Genomic DNA, 11415 nt, shown 5'->3' on the forward strand with positions numbered 1-11415 from the left:
CTCTCCACTCACTATGAAAAGCGCTTTCAGTAGTGAGAAAAGCACAATATAAATGCAAAGAATTATGATTATTATTTATTATTATTATTATCCAGCCATGCCCTGTTCTGCAGGCTGCTGTATCACTTGTCGAGACAATTGAAACTCAGATTGTTTGTCAGCCACATCCCATTTTTCAAGCTGACATGAGGATAGTGTCCAAATACGTTAGCATTAGTTGTGTAAATAACCGAGAGCAGGGTTGCACATCACCAACACACAGCCCAGATATCTCTAAATGTTAATTTGGCTTGCCATAGAGCCAAATTAACATTTAGAGATATCTTAAAATACATTTTATGATATCTGGAAATGCATTTTAGATATCTTAAATTGAATTATAGATATCTAAAAATACATCTATTTTAAGATATCTAAAAAGAATTGTATGATACAGTGGAACCTCGAGATACGATCACCTCTGTATACGAGAAATTCAAAATACGAGGAAAGTATGAGCGAAAAATTCAGATCTAAATACGAGCATTGGCTCACGTAACGAGCCACGTGCCAGGCTGTGGGTATAGCTCGCGGCTTAGCGAGGGGGCGTGGTAGCTGTAGCGAGCCGCAGGGCGATCTGCGGTGTCTGCGTTTCTCACCTAAGTGCACAGGTGGGAAACTGCCCACATCCATGATTTGTCCTGTGGCTGATGGGCTGGGCAGGGTTGCCACCCGTCCTTTAAAATACGGAATCGTCCAGTATTTGAGAACGAAATTGCGCGTCCCGTTTTGAATCAATACGTATGCGTCCCTTATTTTTTTGTATTAAAAGTGGTAACCCTAGCAGCTGCCATGTCTTCCCCGCATATATAGAGAAGCGCGAGCCGGTTATGGGGGAGAAGAAGTAAAAGAAAAGAGAGGAGAGAGAACGGAGGTTGCAGGAGGAGGCAGGAATCCGCAGCAGTAGGAAGTCGGTGCGAGAGAGCGAGCGAGTACAGGCGAGCCAAACAGCTGAAGCAGGACGGTGTAGAGAAGGTCAGCTGCATTAAGTGTCTCGCCTGTTGCAGAGCCCGCATGGGAGAAGCAGGTGAGACGCTAACAGAGAAGAAGCACCGGGGATTGTCATCTGTTTTTTGAAGACTGCTTCCTGTTGACGTTTTAACCTCGTGTTAAAGGATTGTTATTCTTGTGTACTTTAAACCTCCACTTCACAACTGTTTTAAGGATTATTTATTTAAAGATTTATTGAATGCTCTACTGCACTTTGGACACCTGTTTTGATTCTTTTAATAATCAGTTATATTATTTACCAGTGTTATTTATTAAAGGTAGACTACAGTATATATAATTTATCAGTGTTATTTGTTAGGAAAAATGATTTTTATGTTAATATATTTGGGATGCGGAACGGATTAACTGGATTTCCATTATTTTCAATGGGGACGTTTGTTCTAGATACGAGAAATTCGCTATACAAGCTCAGTGCTGGAACGAATTAAACTCGTATCTAGAGGTTCCACTGTATCTCAAACAGATTTCAAGATATCTTGAAGTGATATGCTGTACATTTTCAGATATCTGAAATGCATTTCAAGATATCTTAAATGCAATTCGAGATATCTTGAAATATGTTCATGTGCATTATGAGATATCTGAAATACATTTCAAGATATCTTAAAATACATCTGCAGGCATTTTGAGATATCTGACATTTTCAGATATCTTAAAATAGCTTTCTGCACATTTCAAGATATCTCAAATACATTTTCAGATATCTTAAAATAACTTCCTGCGTATTTCAAGATATCTCGAATCAATTTTCAGATATCTTAAAATCACTTCCTGTAAAATTTCTTATACTTTCAATGGAACTTCCTACCTATTTTAAGATATCTCGAAATGCACAGGAAGTGATTTTGAGATATCTTGAAATGAATTTGGGATATCTTAAAATGAGAAGGAAGTTATTTTCAGATATCTCGAAATATAATTTAGATATCTTAAAAAGCATTTAAGATATCTTGAAATTCATTGTTGTTTCAGATATCTGCAATACATTTTTAAATATCTAAAATTAATTTCATGATATTTTAAAATAGGTCTCTGCTCTATTTCAGATATCTAACAATGTATTTCAAGATATCTAAAATTGTATTTCAAGATATCTAAAATGCATTTTAAGATATCTTTAAAAGGACACTCAATTATTTCAAGATATCTCAATAGCACTTTCAGATATCTACAATACAAATTAAGATATCTTAAATACATTTCCAGATATCTCAAAACAGCTTCCTGTCCATTTTCAGATATCTCAAATACATTTTCAGATATCTCAACATCACTTCCTGCTCATTTCAAGATATCTCAAATACATTTTAAGATATCTATAATAATAAAAGGCAAAGCCCTCACTGACTGACTGACTGACTCACTCACTGACTGACTGACTGACTGACTCATCACTAATTCTCCAACTTCCCGTGTAGGTGGAAGGCTGAAATTTGGCAGGCTCATTCCTTACAGCTTACTTACAAAAGTTAGGCAGTTTTCATTTCAAAATTATACGCGTAATGGTCATAACTGGAACCTATTTTTTGTCCATATACTGTAATGGTAGGCAGCAAGATGGCCGTAGGAGACTGAGTTGCGTGTCGCGTCATCACGCCTCCCACGTAATCACGTGAACTGACTGTGAACTCAGTACGTAGAAAAGAAGGAGGAGCCCCAAAGAGCGCAGAAGAAAACATTCATTACACAATTGACAAGGCAGCGAAACAATAAGAAGCGAGTGAGTGACGCATACAAGCATCTTCATAAGACACGAGGTATAAAAAAGCACGGTGTAAACCGTAAGTCTAAATTAACTTTATAGAAACGCTCCCGCTGCCGTTTGCAATACCATATTCGCGAGATACAAGTTTAATGAGAAGACACGAGGTATAAAAAAGCACGGTGTAAACCGTAACCTTAACTTTATAGAAACGCTCCCGCTGCCGTTTGCAATGCCATATTCGCGAGATACAAGTTTAATGAGAAGACACGAGGTATAAACGACAGTTTGCATCACTTTGTAACAGAGTTAAAATTGCTGTAGCGACAAACTTTTAACTGCCGGGTCTTAGCTAACATTAAATAAACCCGTGGACATCGCAACATCACACAAGAGAGTGGCTCACGTGAAGTGACTGAACGCAGCAGGAGTGATCACTTGCATTAATCAAACCTGTTCAAAAAACACATTACACAATTGATAAGGTAGGAAAAGAATATGAAACAAGGCACGGTATAAACCGTAACTTTAAGTTTATAGAAACGCTGCCGTTTGCAATACCATATTCGCCCCTGCGAAGCGCGGTGATTTTGCTATATATATTAAACTATTTCAACCATTGTATGATCTGCTTCTCGCAACTGAAAGAGGGCACCGTGGCAGAAGTTAGCCGACTTGCTCACCAACCACAAGCGTTACCTGGTAGGTAACCACCCATACAATCAGATTGTGAATCAGACTATGAATGCCTGCAATGTAATTACCCCGATCTACATGCTGTCAAATGAACGAACCTCACGCCGTGGCACAACGTTAGGGGCTTCGCCTCTACGTCCGAGGATCGATTCCTGTAAGGGAGTGCAGTGACTGTGTACTCCTGATGAGCCCACAATTACGGCGAAACACGTGTCGCATACTGTGCATCTTCAAAGCACAGTGTAAACAGTAAGTTTAAATTGAGTTTATAGAAACGCTCCCGCTGCTGTTTGCAATACCATATTAGATGACTTTGTAACAGAGTTAAAATTGCTGGAGCGATAAATTTTTAACTGCCGGGTCATGTCGCGTGTTCTTTATACATTTATGCATGTAATAGGCAAACAAAAAATGTACTATACCCGAAAGCACTACAGTAGTACTCAATGTATCTTTACTTCTTAAATGTTAATGTTTTACTGTTTAATAATTTATACGATTCTTATATGTTATTCAGATTCTTTTATCAAAATACCAGTAACAGCGCACTCCACGATAACGTGGAGTGAATACACTTGACATGACCATTCATAGTATTTATCCTCTTTCTCTGTACATTTACCATTCGTTTGCTCAGAGGTTGATGCGCTTGCTGCTTAATGAGCAGCTCTTGACCCTAGCGTCCCGCTGCTTCTCTTCTTTCGTCGGCATCTTTTCCCGTTAAAACTGATTTCTTTTAAAACTTAGTATGTTTTCTTTAATTTTTCAGTTAAGCTGGCACTTAAGTCTTCAATCTGCCTCAAGAATGATTAGCGAAGGTGGTAGACAATGAAAACGTCAGCCGTACGCATCCGCCACGCACGCACTGGTGCGCGCAGCTGTGACTTGATTCTACAATAAAATAAAATAAAGATAAAAAGAGTAATAACTTGCACCACCGCTATTCAATTACACTTGCCTAACGCCTCTCCTAAGGGGAAATACTGTGGGATCTGGACATCCGTCAAAGCAGCAATCACAAGCCCGATTACAAAGCGGGAAGCTGTGATTTGTCGTCTCCCTCCCATGTAACAATCACAGCCCGTGTTGCAACGCACTATGTATGTATATGTATATATGTGTATGTGTGTGTATATGTATGTGTGTATATATATATATATATATATATATATATATATATGTGTTCATATGTGTGGGAAAGCGAATAGTAGACGTGACGTAGTATCTGTGTACCAAATTTCAAGTCAATAGGTGAAACGGTTTGCGAGCTACAGCTCATTTAAAATCCTGGACAGACAAATTAATAGCCACGGTAGTGTTTTATAGAAGAACATTTTAATGTTTAATAATTTATATTTATATGCAATGTGCTTCTTATATATTACTTCATATTCTCAAATGATAATGATGTTAATGTTGTTTATATTGATTTCTATGTTATTGTACGTGCTCTTTATTTGTGGAAAAATAAATTTGGCAATTTAACTTATTTTATACATACATTTTATTTTTTTCTCTTGCACTCAGTGAGCGAATCCACTGGCTAATCAGCTATATATATATATATATATATATGTATGTGTATATATATATATATATATGTGTATATATATATATATATATATATATATATATATATATATATATATATATATATAGATAGATAGATATATGTGTATGTATGTAGATATACAAATATGTATATATATGTATATATGTTTATATATATGTAGATATACAAATATGTATATGTATATATATGTATATATGTGTATATATATGTAGATATACAAATATGTATATGTATATATATGTATATGTGTCTGCATGTGTGTGTATATATATATATATATATATATATATATATATATATATATATATATATATATATATATATATATATATATATATATATATATGTATGTGTATATATATGTTGATATATGTATATATATGTGGATGTGTATATGTATATATTTATGTATATACACTATGTTTATGTATATATATGTTTACATAACCTCTTTAACACACTACTTCTCCGCTGCGAAGCGCGGGTATTTTGCTAGTCTGATAATAAACAAGAAGTCCCATTGAAATAATAGGCAGTTTTACAGGAAATGATTTTGAGATATCTTGAAATGCATTTAAGATATCTTAAAATGCATGAAAGGTCAATTTAAGATATCTGAAAATTCATTTGAGATATCTTGAAATACAGACACAATTATTTTGAGATATCTGAAACTGTATTTGAGATATCTTGAAATGCATTTGATATATCCCGAAATGTATTGCAGATATCTTAAAATGTAAAGGAAATTATTTTAAGATATCTCAAAGCGAGTTTCAGATATCTTAAAAAGTAAATTACATTTTAAGATATCCGAAATTCATTTTGAGATATCTCTAAATGTTAATTTGGCTTGCTATAGTGGATTTCCATATTTTAGATAACTGACTGAGTAGATCATTCTAGATACTAGTGTAGGCCTTTTCTTTCCTAGTTTAATATCCATCCATCCATCCATTTTCCAACCCCTGAGAGCCAATCCCAGCCAACACAGGACGCAAGGCAGGAACCAATCCCGGGCAGGGTGCCAACCCACTGCAGGGCACACACACACACCCACCCACACCAAGCACACACTAGGGTCAATTTAGAATCGCCAATCCACCTAACCTGCATGTCTTTGGATTGTGGGAGGAAACTGGAGCGCCCGGAGGAAACCACGCAGACACGGGGAGAACATGCAAACTCCACGCAGGGAGGACCTGAGAAGTGAACCCTGGTCTACTTACTGCGAGGCAGCAGCACTACCACTGCGCCACCGTGCTGCCCTAGTTTAATATTGCTGTAATAAATGTGCCTAACAAAATAAATTGGAGTAAAAGCAGCCATTTGCATTTGAAAATGCAGTGAAGGAAGTGAAAGTGAAAGTAGACAGAAAATTTTATGCTCAAGAAAAGTAGAAACATTCTTAAAACCTGCTTAAGTAGAGTAATGAAGAATTTCTACTTCATGGCTATACAACATTGATTAATTATTATAATTCAAAATATAATATTCATAAGAAAAAGCAAAATCTTCCCCCAGATCCTCAAACCAGTGTATTCTACCAGAAGCCTCACAAATTCCTTGCTATTTCCCTTCATATTTCTAGACCCCATCTAACAGAGGTATAGTCATCCCTGTTTGAAATACTAGGCAGCCCCTCAAATAGCACATGCTGCTACAATCCTGTCAGCTATCACATCACCAATTTTCAGCTAGCAAAAGGACCACAAACAGTTCAGCTAAAAGAAATTGTCACCATCCTTTTTGTCAAAGTGAATAATACCTCAGAGGGTATTCGCAGACTCCTTGTATTAGGTCTTCAGTGATGGTTGTTGTATTTGGGCCCATTTCGTCTGTCAAAAAAATCAAGGAGAACAAATTAGAAAAGAGAAGAACCATGAATTATAACAACTCCCCTGGAGCAAGGGGTAGGCCATTGAAACCGGTCACAAAACAACAGGTTAAGTCAGCATATTTCTCTGTGGCTGCATAGCTTTTGATGGGAATGTTTTCTTGTTGTGGAGTTGTGCTGTGTGTTTCCCGAAATGGATTATCTTTGTTTGCAGCTGGCACTTGGGTCGCCACGGAAATTAGTGTTTCCTTGTTGTCGCTGACCCGGTTCAGCCACGGACTTTTCCATGATCTGGAAGCTAGCATGTATGGCACCACGGTAGGATGAATTCCTAATTTAAAAGTAGTACCAGCTTGCGGCCTGAGAAGTTGTTTGATTGTAAGTTTTTCAGGAGGAGCACAGCCTTTACAAAATCTAGCTAACACTGCCATCTGGCTGCATGCAGTGGTATAGCAGGCTGACAAGGCTCTATGTGATTTAAAAAAAAAAAAATGCATTTCTCTCACTGACTATTTTCTCGTCCATTCACTCTGTTCGTGGACGGAAAAGGGGGGATTAATGAATGCAGTTCTATTAATGAAAGCAGTTTTAACGCAACCACATACAGACAAACAAAGTGCTCATGAGCCCCCTAACAGTAAAGGTACCTCACGCCGTTCATTCTATTTTAGTACCGGTTAAGACCAGCGCTGGCAAACCGATCCAAAATCAAAAGCTGATTGAAACCCTCTTAGAAGCTATAACTAAACCAACAAAGTTAGCGATCGTTAAATGTCAAGCTCACATAGGAAAACAAGATCCTGTCAGCAAAGGAAACGAATTAGCTGATCACTTTGCTAAACAGGCTGCATATAATAACACACCAATCTCTTTATTCCAACAGAGAAATAACCAGGACCCTGATAATCAACTTGTTTCTTTACAGAGTGCAGCCACGGACAGAGAAAAAAGAAAATGGTCCAAAGAATTGTCCCTCTCTTATGGAGTCTGGACCCAAAGGCAAACTAACAAACCTTTCCTCCCAAAGGCTTCTCTATATATGCAGAGCAGTTCTGCAGATGCTGTGCATTATGTCAAAAGTCTAATGTAGGAAAGGGCACCCAGGTAAGTTCAGGTAAGTCCCGCCGTTACACCTAATCCAATGGGTCCGTTTGAACACCTCCAAATGGATTTCATTAAAACTAACTCCGTCTAAAGGTTACCGTTATTGTCTAGTAATTGTTGATGTGTTCTCCCGATGGGTAGAACTTTTTCCTTCTAAACACGCTGATGCTAAAACTGTAGCCAAAGCTTTAATCAAAGAAATTATTCCTAGGTGGGGCATACCACAAAAACTGCAAACTGATAATGGCACCCTAAAATCTAAATTAGCAAAAATCTGTGAGCAGACAAATTTATCCTGGCCGGACACTTTGTCTCTGGCCTCAATGGGATTGAGGGGAAGAACACACCAGGACTGTCGCCGTTTGAAATTCTGACCGGACGACCCATGCCTGTGGGCATGGTTATGGGAAATGTTAACCTGCATACTGTGGACAATGATCTTCTCTCTTGTCTTACAGGTCTCCGAGCTTCTCTGAAAGAAGTCCACGAGTAGGTTAACCAGGCCTGGAGGACTAGTCTTCCATCTAAAGACACGCCGATTCCCTTAGGCACTTGGATCCTCGTCCGTGACACTCGGAGGAAACATTGGCATCAGCCGAGGTGGAGAGGACCGTTCCAAGTTCTTCTGTCCACACCACATGCAGTGAAAATGGAAGGATTGCCCACCTGGATTCACGCCTCACATTGCAAGAGATGGCACCCTTGATTGCTGTGCTACTATGCTTTTCTTTTCCCTTGTCTACTGCCCTGGTCACCTTGACTTTCCCGTTAGGAATCACCACATCAGTGCAGGTTGATTTCTGCTCTATTATCAACTGTGGGACTGGTCGACAAGCCCAGTGGACCTGGTCTGACAAATACGTGTGTATGACTGTTTCAAAGTATTATTGGGGAAGTAACTGCGACAACTGGCAATGGGTTTTTGCTAACACTGGAACTGAAGACTGGGGTTCTCAACCTTTTGAGGCCCAAAAATACGGTTTGAAAAATCGATTTTCTATCATAAAAGGACATGCTTCTCATGAATGTGTTGACAACCATTGTAACCCCTTGATCATCACTTTGAAGAACTCCTCTTTGCATGACTCAGGAACCTATATATTAGGGGCATATGTATCTGGAACAGACCCTTTAGGGAGATTTCTAATTAAGATTGACAATCCTGTTACTAACACCTCTCATTCTCCTGCACACACACCCGTCTCCCCAACTTCTGGTTCAGACTTTTCTCCTGTTAAGATTATGAATATTTCCACCCTTTCATCCATTTTTTCAATTGAAACTGGCTATGGCGATCAGAACCGTTGGTTGCAGTGGGTATTATATTCATCTAAGCAAGTAAATCAATCTGATTGCTACGCCTGTGCTACGGCCAGGCCACATTTGGCTACCGTCCCTTTCCCTCTTTCTAATATTTCTGACCCTGTTGGTCTTCCTTGTCTCCTTGCCCTTTTACCTCTCCATCCACACCAAAAGACTCTAACTGCATTACACTTTCTCTCCTCTTTCCCCCCACTCCTCATATGACTCCCCCGATGTTCCAGTCTCATGAAGGCAATTATACCTGCTTCTCTAGTAATTATAGTACCCCCTTCATGCTTCTTGCCGAAAAGGGGGTTGTATGTACTATGATTGGTGATGCGTGCTGCACTTGCATCCCTAATAATACGGCTCCCGATGGATCAATCACCTGTGCTTTGCCAGGTTTAACTGCCCTTTCAAATGAATTAGCTACCACTTCTGGCATTTCTAGCCCCTGGGGCCAATGGCTCAGGTCAGTTTTTATTTCGCTGGCCGTTGCTTTTATCATTCTGTTGCTTGTGGCCTGCTGTGTAGTTCCCCTAATTAGACATATTGTGTCCCAATATTACACTGCCTCCATGGCCAAGGCTTATTTATATGTTACACGAAGAATGCATGTTTCCCATTTCTTCCTCCTTTCCTTCCATTCCTTTCCCTTCTCCTACTCTTTCCCACGTTACTCCTATGTCACCCATATTTTTGTTGGTTCAAAAAAGGGGGGAATGTAGAAGAAGAATGTTCTCCTCAGCACCATGTATTTTGTGTGTTTAGTAAATTAGAATTTTTATAATAACTATTTTGTAACTTGCCAGTGAGAGACGCTTTGGCTTATGAACTAACAAAAATATGTTATTCCAGGGTTCAGGAGAAATAGTGTCCACATGAATAAAATCTAAGCTGTTTCTTGTTTTCCCTTTCTCAGAGTGAATGTTTCAGGGACAAGGTCACAAGGCTGCAGAAAGTACATGTAGTTTATGCAAAGGCGTCTCTCCTGTGCTCAGCTTTGAAAACACAGATAATGCTTAGCTCAACAGACATATTGTTTAACTTTACTGTTTTGATAAGGATGTTCTTTCTGTCTTATTAATCATGAGATGCTGAAGTATAAAAAACCCCTCCTGGCTTTTGATCAGGGTTCAATTGAGCTTTGTGGCAACAAGTTATGCTCTTTTGAATCTCTACTTACTGTGACTCTGAATGAAATAAATAAAGAGAATTGAGAAAATATTATCTGCCTGCTTTTCAGTATGCCTTTTTCGTCCACATAACCTGAGCAAGTGTTACCATACTCTACTTATGTCTGTCCTTTGGTTACTCCAGCCTTCCTCACACTTTCCAAATTTATGCACGTTAGGGTTAACTGGCAACTGGTGTGAGTATGAGTGTGTGCCTGACTGCCCTGCAATAGACTGGCAAACCTTCACCTGGACAAGTGGGTTAGAAGATGGAGGGCTGGAATATTTGTACTTAAATTCTGATGTGCTGTTTCTGCAAGTGGAGTTAAGGTGTCCTTCCATCTGTTTACCGAATTTTAGGATTCAGTTGACCACAGTTTATCTGAACACGAGGAATGAACAAACTTTTGATGTGGTGCTGATCCATTGCATAGTACATTTGTGCATAAACCATTCTAATTCATAATGACACAGTTTAAATTTACCAGTTTGAGTAACTGTTATATTTTCAGCTAGTTCAAATAATGACACTGAGGCAGGTATGAAAGCAATAACGGTATTTCAAAGCAAGTTGAAGAGTACGACACAAACAGATTACCAATCCTATGCCTGCTTCTCTGAGAATGAGAATTTTACATTTTCGGTACCAAACTATAAGATCCAGGAAAATCCCACCGAGTCCCCCTAATGAAATATAATATATTAGTAGTACATTACTTGATATTATAGTATGGCACTTTACTACATTAATCAACAGTGTGTTCAGAAAGTATTCAGACCCCTTCATGATCTGCAAACTTTATTGTGTTGTAGATTTAATTTTAAAAGGTGAAAACTGAGCGTCTCAGAATTAATTTGAATAAAAGTGTGCTCTTTCCAGTGAAGTCACAAGCACACGATATTAGTTTGGACAGCTTTCCTTTTATCATCACAGATCAGTTTAAATACCTAGGGGTAAACATCATAAGCAGACATA

This window comes from Erpetoichthys calabaricus, chromosome 6 (assembly GCF_900747795.2).
Source record: "Erpetoichthys calabaricus chromosome 6, fErpCal1.3, whole genome shotgun sequence".
NCBI classification, from domain to species: Eukaryota; Metazoa; Chordata; class Cladistia; order Polypteriformes; family Polypteridae; genus Erpetoichthys; species Erpetoichthys calabaricus.